Source organism: Triplophysa rosa, unplaced genomic scaffold (genome assembly GCF_024868665.1).
Source record: "Triplophysa rosa unplaced genomic scaffold, Trosa_1v2 scaffold224_ERROPOS82135, whole genome shotgun sequence".
Lineage (NCBI taxonomy): Eukaryota > Metazoa > Chordata > Actinopteri > Cypriniformes > Nemacheilidae > Triplophysa > Triplophysa rosa.
The window spans coordinates 56,250-68,344 of NW_026634241.1; the positions used below are offsets into that span (position 1 = coordinate 56,250).

At 38.0% G+C, this 12,095-nt stretch overlaps 1 pseudogene; it reads left to right on the forward strand.

The window, feature by feature from the left end:
- Nucleotides 1-513: 513 nt before the first annotated feature.
- Nucleotides 514-10,669, forward strand: LOC130550045 (G2/M phase-specific E3 ubiquitin-protein ligase-like; annotated as a pseudogene).
- The last annotated feature ends 1,426 nt before the right edge of the window (nt 10,670-12,095 follow it).

The following is a 12,095-nucleotide window of genomic DNA, read 5'->3' on the forward strand; positions in this document are numbered from 1 at the left end:
TGTATCTTAAATGAAAGCATACAACAATGACATTTGATTTACAAAAAATCAATGTGACAATAGGATGTACTGTAACACTGGGTATTGACACCGTGTCTACACCGGATGCGGCGCGATGCAATGTGACACGACAAAAGACAATAGAACTTTAGAACCCATTATAATTTAAAATTGTCTTGACACTGGATGCGATGCAACATGACAAACCCATTAGAACAAAGCCGTGTGTTGTGTCATGTCGCATCTGGTGTAGACACGGCATAACTCTTCAATTAACAATATTTCTGTAAAACATTTTGGTTAGCCTGTGTAGTGGCTAAAAAATTTCCAAGAATCGTTTATGATTTAACATTAGTCAATACAAGACAAGACGTGTTCAAGTGATTTGGGACTATCATTTTTTATCAGCTGTATATCTTCCGAAATCATACACATATTTATTACTGTTTCTTTTTACATTGCAGATTTTTTTAAATTCAGATTTGTATGATTATTTGTAGGTTAGATTTCATGATGGCTTGCGGTAACAAGTTAGTTGCCCCAAAGGTTTGTGACGGCCAGAAGCTTAATGGAGAACTCATTCACAAAGTGTTCAAATCGAAGACTTTGTACCTTAGGCCATCAAAAGAAATCGAGGTATGAAAAGTTTTCTTGTTAAATGCTGTACTGTTTAGGATCGCTTAATCTGCTTTATGTGTTTGACAGTTTGAATCATCTTGTGATGAAGATGAGAAGGATGACAGTGCAGAGTCTGTAATTGAGATAACACCTCCAGTAACACACCAAATGACCACTGAATTGGCTTCCCCATCTTTCACTGAACCTGCTCCCGAACATGTTCCTGCACAACCAGAGTCACCTTCTACATCCTTTTCAAGTTCACCAATGCCTTCCACCTCATTTGCAACTACAACGTCCACTGGGACCACCAGGAATGATAATTACAGCACTTACCTGTCAGTCATGACCTCCTTGTCAGACTTTTCATCCGATGATGAAGAGCTTAACCAGGCAATACTTGCCAGCATCGAAACACATCAGTATGTATATGAAAGTATCAAATAGTTGAATGTGATATTGGGTTGTAGTGATACACTCAGCTAAAAATGTGATATAATGCACTGAGAATTTCACAGTTACGATAGTTTCACAACAGTATTTATAAATTCATGCCACAAAATATCTTACACCTCATGTTATTATATTCAACACAGTGTATTCAAGGCATTTCATTGCAGTTTTCTATACCTGCTCAATTTAAAGTGCATTTGAGTGTTGGGGTTAAACATTTATTGTTACCATTTGTTTTGTTTTTCTTCTTTTTAATAGTGCTGATAGAAACGTGGAAGTTCCTATTAAGAATATTCTTTTGGACCTGGCCTCAAAAATAAACCACCATTCTCAATGTAGGTCTAACATAAACCGCTCAACAGTTCTTGATGGAGCTGTTCGGGGTTTTACCAGGATCAACTACAACCCTTCCTACACAATATCAGTCAAGTTCTCAGATGACACATGGAAGCATGAAGAAGCAGTTGACTTAGGGGGACCGCGCAGGGAGTTTTTAAGGCTCCTTATGGAAGCCTTAAAAGAGAGTTCAATGTTTGAAGGCCAAAACGAATCACAGAATCTTGCTCTTGATAGTTCTGGTAATTTTTTCCTATTTTCTGTTAATATTTATAGAATAACTATTTCAAATGTAGTGTTATCTAATCTTTGTCTCTCAGATATAATGTGCTGCCTGCCACCTGCTTAACAGATGTTTGTTTCTCTGGGTTTTCTTTGAGTGGGATGTATTAGTTAAACGGACTGGGTTACAGTTTAACAGGCATGTTAAAATGTATGAATTTCTTTGTTGGCTTGTGTTTTTTCTTCAGCTTTAAGAGAGAACCGATATTTTATTGCGGGATGGGCAACTGCTGTAAGTTTAGTCCATGGCGGTCCAGGTCCAGGATTTCTGTCACGCACGCTATTCTCCTGTTTAGTCGATGGTCCAGAGTCAGCAAAACCCACACTGAGTGACATTGCAGACTCTGATTTATATGAAAAGGTCAAAAAGGTATGTTAAGCTTTGTCAGAACTTTAAGTGGTTTGATTACCTAGGGTATGCAAACTTTTGAGCACAACTGTTATTAAAATATTTTATACTATATATATTTAGATTCAAGAAGCAACAAATTTGAAGGAGCTGTTAGAGTCTACAGAGCCATTGATGGACTATTTGTCCACCGTTGGATGTCGGGCCTCTGAAAAGTATTGAAGACCGCAACCTTCTTGTGGATGACATCCTGATGTTTCAGGTTGTCCACAGGGTGCATGGAGCATTTGAAAGGTACCATGTTAACTGTTAAATTTAAAGCATTATCTTTTATTTCTTGCCTGCTTTCTTCATTCTTGACTGTTGAAATACACAGTATTTCACATAATTGACTTGTGACACCTCTCAAGTACGTCTTGAGTAAAATCAAGTAGACAGATTTTGCCCCCCATCTACCACCATTGTAGGAAAAATTACCATGGTGGTCAAAAGTGCCCCAGAACTGTTTTCTGTCCTACATTCTTCAAAATTAATAAAAGAAAGTAATTATTCCTACTATGGTAGTCAATGGGGGGCAAAATCTGTCTGGTTATAGGCATTCTTCCAAATATCTTTCTCTGTGTTCATCAGAACAAAGACATTTATTCAGATTTGTAACAACTCGAAGGTGAGGAAATGATGACAGAATGTTCATTTTTCGGTGAAGTATCCCTTTAAAGCCGCAGGTATACTTGACTGTCCGTGTCCGTCTCGCGCACAAACGCATCCGCATACTCGTTACAGATTAAGTGCAGACGTCCGAGTTCGACACATGCGCAGTACAAATGAGAATGTGTGCTCTACCAGACTGTCAGAGAGCAGCGCTGAGTCGCGTCATTAATGATAGACGAAGTCATTCGCCATTGCAAACAATCCGAGCAAACAGCAAGACAACAAAGAACAACTTCCAAACAGTATGGAGAAGGATATGCTTCTTAGCTGACTGTTCTTGGTTTCAGCTTGTTGGTTTTGTATCGTTCTGCCACAACGGCACATAGCACACTTTCTGTGTGTGTATTGACCCCTAGTGGACTAGTGCACTTTTCTCGTGCATGGCTGTTGTACGCATTGTACGACCACGGACCCTCCTGGTGATGAAAATAACGTCATGCGTGCGGAAGGCCGGACCATATTCGCAGTATGGTATAGATTGATCAAGACTTTAGAGAGACTGAAAAAAGGTGAATCAGTCTTCACTACAGTAATTGCATAATAATTATTCAAGGTGATATTATGATCATCTTTTTCAAAAGCACACATCAAGAAAAAGGTGGGCATTGCACTGATTGTAAATAAAATTGAGGCATCAAGCACCAGAGCTATCAGTTTTATAATTTACAATGTTCCATTCCTAATCTGGGACTGGGTGTTTAATTATTAGATTATTAGCATAGTGATTATTTTCTCTGTCTGCCCTCCCATTCTAGATTCAGAGATGGAATGAAGACGCTGGGAGTTTTGGATGCAATTCAGAGTCACCCAGTCAGCTTTTTACCCATTCTGTGTCATCAACCAACTCCTCTGTCTGCAGACATAATTGAAGAGCTTTTTGAGTTTCGTCTGTCTCAAAAAGGAAGCAACAACAGGGTGCAAGAAGAGGTGGTTGTTCCCTTTTGGCGAGATTATCTTCAGGACATAGAAGGTGGGTTAAAGAGACATTAAAGAGACAGTTCACCAAAATTATAGTCTAGTGCTGCTTCCCAATTTACCTACTTATAGTATGCACAAAACGTATGTAATGTTTTTGTTATGAAAAGTATATATTTTAGTGTGTAGCAAAACAATCTGCATGCACTGGGACATGCTAATGCAAGAGGTCGTTGTTTCCTAGAGACCTAGACGACGTTGTGATTGTGTTTTCTTTGCATTTAAGTATTCATTCATTCATTCATTATTTCTTATGTAATATTTACTATATACTTACATTTATGAATTCTCCTGAACATCTCTTAGTTAATTTTCTTAACGTCACTAAACTCCACCCTCTTACAGTGCATTGTGGGTAATATCAGACGTTTGAGAGTCCATGGTTCCACACTCTGAATTTTCACAGTATACCATCTTGGTACTTTGAGAATACTCATTTCAGCATACTGTGATTTGGGATGTACTAATTCTATTTCAAATAATATTTAGGTCGGGCAATATGCGAATTGGGACGTAACTTACGACAGTTCTAGAAGTGTGCTTTGCACATCAGGCATGCTCATTTGAACTTTTGTTGCCATATGTAATGCTAGCAGTGTATTTGTATTGATCATTGTAAATAAGTGAAAAATACTTTAGAAAACATTTTTAAGATTTTACATTTAAAAGTTTTTCTGTGAGAAGTAACATTCAAGGGGTATGGGTAAAGTGAGTTGGTCTTTGGTTGCAGCAAAAAAAAGTGACGACTGGCTGTAAATTATCCATTTATTACACTTCAATTTCTCTTGTGAGTAAATTATTGGAAAGGCAATTTTGATTAAAATATTTATATACAAGTATTCCAAAGCAATGTGTAAAAAGTAACGGATAATGTACATTCAGCTGGTTGTTATCTCAAAATAAATCCCAACAGAGTCATTATGACCTCTTTCTCTCAGAAAGGGTTAATTTTACGATAGTAAACAATTGGACAATTGGGCATAAGAAAAAGACTACGGGGTGAAACGATGAAACGTTCCACCTTTTCCAAAACTGCTTCAATGTGGCCATATATTGTAACATTCAGTGTCCAAAAAGATTGTGATATTTGTTGGACACTTTTACTGTGGCTAATACACATACTAACCTGTTAGGCTTTTGTTACAGAATATATTTACTTTTATTGCCCTTACAGATGAGGATGGACCAGACAAATTGGAGAAGATTTTGGCTTTCGCAACTGGTGCCACTTGTATACCACCAATGGGCTTCACTCCACAGCCTACAATTGAATTCCTGCACATAGAGAGATCTCAGTCTGCAGTGGTTTCAAGGTTTCCTATGGCAAACACCTGCATTAATTGTCTCAAATTGCCTTTGCACAAAACTCAACTCAACTCAACTTTATTTATATAGCGCTTTTACAATTTTCATTGTTACAAAGCAGCTGTACATGAGACACATTGACTACAAGCAAAACAATCAAAGTTGTACCTGTAAAAACAAGAAAAGGTTGAAAACACAGAAGACTGACACACCCACACACAAAACACTCCACACACACACACAACACGCACCAACAGACACAGACACAGAGACACACACACACACGGATGCGCACGCACACACACACACACACACACACAACACACACACACACGCATACGTACGTACACAGACAAGTACGCACACACACACACGCTCAGTGAGAGCACACATTTAGGATAAAGGAGAGAGAAGCACAGGTCAAATATAACAGATAATAAATTCCTATATGCAATATTAATTAAGTAAAACTTTAAGATTCTAAAGCAGCCCCCCCGGTCAGGCAGATAGTGCAAAAACAGTATGCAAACGGTGGCGAGGAACCCAAAACTCTAATCGAGAAAAAAAACCTCAGGAGAACCCAGGCCCAACCAGGGGATTCCAGTTCCCCTCTGGCAAAAGCTGCTGCCTCTGCACAAGCTCCAGAGAACTTGCACAACAAGGCTAAATAAAATAAATAAACTTAATAATAAAATAAATTATAGTTTAAGATTATCATTAATAATCTAATAGCATTTGAAATTTTGTGGTGAAGACATGTCAAGAGACCGCGTCCTTCTTTATCCAGCTCTATCATCTCAGCTCTTGTCAGGTCCCCACTTCCCATTCTCCGCTCTACCATCAGGTCAGGCCATGAACTGCATCCTGCTCGCTGTGGTAACCTTGGAACAATGAGACAAGACTGGCTGAGAGTAGAGTACTGTTCTGTACTCTTTGATGCAACAAGTACATCAGTTGTGTTTTTGGTTCCGGTTGATCTAACTAATGCAGCCTAAACCCTCTGAAGATTTATATTATGGAAGAGTAGTGTATGCAAGATTAAAAAGATGCGTCTTTAGTCTAGATTTAAACTGACAGAGTGTGTCTGCCTCCCGGACAGTGCAGGGAAGACTATTCCAAAGTTTAGGCGCTAGATAGGAAAAGGATCTACCACCTGCACTTGATTTTGAAATTCTAGGTATTACCAACTGACAGGACGCCTGAGAGCGTAATGCACGTGAAGGACTGTAATACAAAAGGAGTTCATTCAAGTACTGAGGAGCTAAACCATGTAAGGCTTTATAGGTAATAAGCAAGATTTTAAAGTTAACGCGATGCTTTATAGGTAACCAGTGCAAGGTTGACAGAACCGGGCTAATATGTTCATACTTTTTTGTACGTGTAAGAACTCGAGCTGCCGCGTTTTGGACCAATTGGAGTTTTTGTAATAAGCCTGCAGGGCAACCACCTAACAGTGCATTACAGTAATCTAGTCTTGATGTCATGAATGCATGAATTAACTTCTCTGCATCTGAGATTGACAGCATATGACGTAGTTTAGATATATTCTTAAGATGGAAAAACGCAATTTTACAGGTGTTGGCGACGTGGCTCTCAAATGACAGATTACTATCGAATAGAACGCCAAGATTCTTTGCTGACGACGAGGGTTTTATGGAACATCCGTCAATAGTTAAACAGTATTCTTGGTTGTTACTTATAGCAGTTTTCGGTCCAATAAGTAACACTTCCGTTTTGTCCGAGTTCAGTAATAAAAAGTTGTTACTCATCCAGTTTTTTATATCGACTATGCATTCCATTATTCGATGGAACTGCTGTGTTTCATGAGGCTTCGAGGAAATATAAAGTTGAGTATCATCAGCATAACAGTGAAAGCTAACTCCGTGTCGCTTTATTATATCTCCTAGAGGTAGCATGTATAATGCGAAGAGCAGAGGCCCTAAGACTGAGCCCTGTGGTACACCGTACTGGACTTGCGATTTGCGTGACACCTCATTGTTTATTGCTACAAATTGAAAACGGTCGGATAAATAAGATTTAAACCATTTCAAAGCTATTCCCTTAATGCCGACATAATTTTCGAGTCTATGTAGGAGTGTGCTGTGGTCAATGGTATCGAATGCAGCACTAAGGTCTAGCAGCACCAATAACGAGATACAACCTCGGTCAGACGCCAATAGCAGATCATTTGTAACTCTGATCAAAGCAGTCTCTGTACTGTGACATGCTCTAAATCCAGACTGGAATTCTTCATTGATGTCATTCCTTTGGAGGAAGGAGCATAATTGAGTTGAAACTACTTTTTCCAGAACTTTAGATATGAAAGGTAGATTCGATATAGGCCTGTAGTTCCTTAGTTCTCTAGGGTCGAGTTGGGGTTTTTTGACAAGGGGCCTTATAACAGCCACCTTATATGCTTTAGGCACATGTCCTAATGTCAGAGATGAGTTAATAATACCAAGAAGAGGATCTATAATTTCTGGGAGCATCTCTTTCAGTAGATTTGTAGGTATAGGGTCTAGTATGCATGTTGTTGATTTAGATGATCTAATAATTTTAGACAGCTCATCTTGATCTACGGTATAAAATAATTGCATTTTCTCCTTAAGGGCGCTGTAGTTAGTTTGTTCAGCGGGTTTCACTTCTGATTGCATTGTTATAATTTTTTCTCTAATATCTTGGATTTTATATGTGAAGTAGTTCATAAATTCATCACTGCTATGCTGATATACAGGATCAGAAGTCACTGACGATTTATTTTTTGTTAATTTAGCCACCGTGTTAAATAAAAACCTAGGGTTGTGCTGGTTTTCTTCTATTAGTGATGAAAAGTAGGCGGATCTAGAAGTTATTAGGGCTTTCCTGTATTTTCGAATACTATCCTTCCATGCTGTACGAAATACCTCTAATTTAGTTTTCTTAAAGTTGCGCTCCATTTTTCGGGCCGCTTTCTTTAGAGCCTGAGTGTGTTCATTATACCACGGTGTGGGGCTGCCATTTTTAATCTTCTTTAAACGTAGTGGAGCAACTTTGTCTAGCGTTACCGAGAAGGTGGAATTAAAATTTTCAGTGGTAATGTCAAGATCTTCAACGTTATTTCTCATGATTTGAGACAATTCGGGCAGATTATCGAGAAACGCATCTTTGGTAGTTGAAGTTATTGTTCTACCATATTTGTAACAATGAGTTTTATTTGCAGCCGTAGGCCAGTGAAGCAAACATAATACCAGATAATGATCCGAAATGTCTTCACTCTGCTGAAGGATTTTAACGTCGTCCACATTTATACCGTAAGACAGTATTAAATCTAAAGTATGATTACGAAGGTGAGTGGGTCCTGACACATGTTGACTAATGCCCATGGAGTTAAGAGTGTCTTTGAAAGCCATTCCTAAGGCATCTGTAACGTTATCTACGTGGATGTTAAAGTCACCAACGACAAGGAGTCTATCTGCGGCCAGTACTAGTTCTGATAAGAACCCACCAAATTCTTTAATAAAATCTGTGTGGTGCCCTGGAGGCCTATATACAATAGCTAGAATCAATTTAAAAAGTGTTTTATCTTTAGTATTAGGTGTTGAAACATGAAGAACCATGACTTCAAAAGAATTATATTTAGAGTTCGACTTCTGGGAAATGCTAAGAGAGTTATTGTAAAGTGCTGCGACACCTCCCCCTCTGCCTTTTAGACGAGGCTCGTGTTTATAATAATAATCTTGGGGGACAGATTCATTTAAAGCAATATAATCATCTGGTTTTAGCCATGTTTCTGTCAAACAGAGCATGTCTATTTTATGATCTGTTATCATATCGTTAACAAAAAGTGCTTTATTAGAGAGAGATCTAATATTTAGCAATCCGAGTCGTAACAGTTGATTATCTGTATTTTGTTCATGTTTAGTTTGTTTAACGTTTATTAAATTACTTTCAAGAGGTTTACGCATTATTTTATGTTTGCTAATCCGGGGGACAGACACAGTCTCTATTTTGTGATGTTTTGGAGAACGGATTACTACATGTTGTACATTTTGTGTATTCTGCGACGTGAGACGGCAAGCAGACAGTTGGTTAAGCCATACTGTCTGCTCCCTGACCTGGGCCCCAGCGAGTCAAGTTTTAGCATTATTAAGACTTTGTGCCATATTTCTAGACAGGATAGAAGCCCCAGCCCAGGAGGGATGGAGACCGTCTCGTTTCAACAGGTCAGGTCTGCCCTCAAAACTCTTCCAGTTATTTATAAAAACTATATCATTCTGCAGGCACCACTCAGACATACAATGAATACAAAACATACAATGAATTTAAAAGTTCCATGAACTTTGCCTTTGCCAACACATATGGTTTTGGCATGGAATAGGCACCCTGCTGAATAATATAGTGTATTTGAAGAAATACACAAAAAAAGTTGTTGTTTACTCAGCCTCACATCGTTCTAAATCTGTATAACTACCTTTCTTCTGTGGAGTACAGGATGTTGTTTACAAATGGATTTAGTTATAGTGTTTTATGTCATTTTTTTACATTAGCATTAGTTAATGCTTTAGGTATCTTTATCTCAAACGTTTTGATAGGCTTTATATGCTTTAATGTAAGCACAATCTTTGATGTAAAAAAACATATGCAAATGATATGATGAATGAAAATGACATAAGTGCAACAGTTAACATGAACAGTTAAAGATAACGCAATATCTAAGATAACAAGTCATTTCTAATCCAAACTTAAATGTTCTGAGTAATGTTTGAGACTGCTTGCCTATATAGCTATTGATTTAAGGGTAAGTGTAACTGAGGTTTTATAACAATAAAGTTACTGAATGGCTATCATGTCTTCTGACCTTTTTTTTTAAACGCAAACATGAAAGAGTCATTGTCTGGACATTTGCTCTTGAAGGAAATTACACACACTTAGAAACAAGTCTATACCATTGTTACCATCCTCAGATAGTGGGTCAAACATTTCCTCAAGTGCACTGTAAATTGTTTCATTGATGATAACATCATTTGGTGGAATCACCACATTGTTTGAGGTCTGCAAATGTATTTGAGAGCCATGTTCTTCAGCTTCATTGTCATATGGTAACTCAAAAACACCAGCCGTTGCAGCGCTCCCTGTTCCTGCATAGTGTATTACACCGCTTTGCCATAGCTGGAGGGGTGTTTGTCCTCCTTGTGTAGAAAGGCCATGGTAATTCCATTGTGCCGTGAATTCTGCAGCTCCTCGCTGTACTCGTGGTAGGTACACAAAATGCAAGCAGAACATGTGAAGCTCATTAAGAGAATCTAGAATCCCCTGATCCTCCATGAATGTGAATAAGTTACTGAAATTATATATGACCACTCTGTTTAGTTCTGCCCATAGTCTTTCAATGCGCTGATTATGTACACTACGACCGGTTATGATGCTGCCTCTATTCAGACCTCTTCTTTCAAGCATATAGCGTCCAACATCAACATTCTCCATTCCATTATCGCAACGTACTCTAGATGGTAATCCAAAATGTTGCACGCCAGCACGAAACAAAGACAGAACACTGGTAGCTCTGTTGTTGTCAAGGCAATCAAGATAGAGTATTGTTCGACTGTAGCCATCAACACAGCCATGGAACACCATTCTCCACCTCACAAGCTTATGGTTTCCATCAATCAGTGGTGGACAGTAACGAAGTAAATTTACCTGAGTACTGTACTTAAGTACAGTTTCTGAGTATCTGTACTTTAATTGAATATTATTTTTTCGGAGTACTTGTACTTTAACTTGACTACATTTGAAAGACAAATATCATACTTTTTACTCCACTACATTTATAAAATGGTCCAAAAGTAGAAAATGGTTTCTATGCTGCGGGGTTTCCTGTGTGCGTAATTTATCTGGCTTGCGATCTGCCAGGACCTTTTACTGTTGCCAAGTATTTCAGCTTTTCTAAGCTCTCGTTTTTCCGGCAAGCTTTGAATGGCCATTTGGCGGATTATTTTATGCAAATCTGGCAACTCTGGGATCTTCCCGCTAAACTAATGTAAACGTAGGCGCTGCTACACCGTTGATAGCGCTCTAAAAAGGCAAATAGAACAATAAAAGACGAAAAAGGCACATGTTACAGTGTGGTGTAATCATCTGTGGGTTACGATCAGTCAAAGATCGTAGAAACATTGTCATGAAAATGATCGACACAATGTCTAAACGGTAAATAAGCATCACATACACCTTGAGCTACACGTGCGTGTTAACTTCTGATCTGCTGCTATATCATTTAAAGCGATTTGGAGAATGAATGATGTTTTTACTGAAGTAACTATAGTTGAAGTATTCCTGTTGAAATAAAAACAATAGAACCCTGCCCAAAATACAACATAACATGTAATGGATTTAATGGTTATAATGGGAATTGTACTATGGATACTTGTTGTCTACTTGCATGTGATGGATTCTATTGATGGGATGGTAAATCCTATTGGAATAAAACCCAAAACACACTACAGAGGAATTTTATTTAAAAATCTCGTTCTAAAAATTCATTGTTTTTTTTCAGCAGGGATGGTATTTGCAGTAAAACCACAATATCCACAAATTTACCATTTTCTATTTAACCATACTCCAATTAATAATCTTTAGTAAAACCACAGCAACTAAACATACCATAGTTTCATTATACTAGCTATAGTTTATGTTTGTAGTTAAATTATGGTAATACAAATGGTAATAAATCCAACAAACACATGGCTTCTACACTTTACTATTTACAAGAACCTTACTACTTACTGGTAAATTGCTGCTAAAACTGGTTAAGGGAATATACAAAATAAAAGAACACTGCTCATAAATACATAGGCCTAGGGGGCTAATGAGGATAATTAGGCTAAATGATCATACAGGATTATATCTAAACTAAACATATATGTGCTAAACATATAAAGCTCTTAAAGGAGTTGCTCACTGCAAAATTTGCCCCCATTGACTTTCCATAGTAGGAATAAAAACTACTATGGAAAGTCAATGGGGGCAAATTTTGAAGTGAACTACTCCTTTATACCACTGATACTGTGAGCTACTCAGTGTGTTCAGTAGG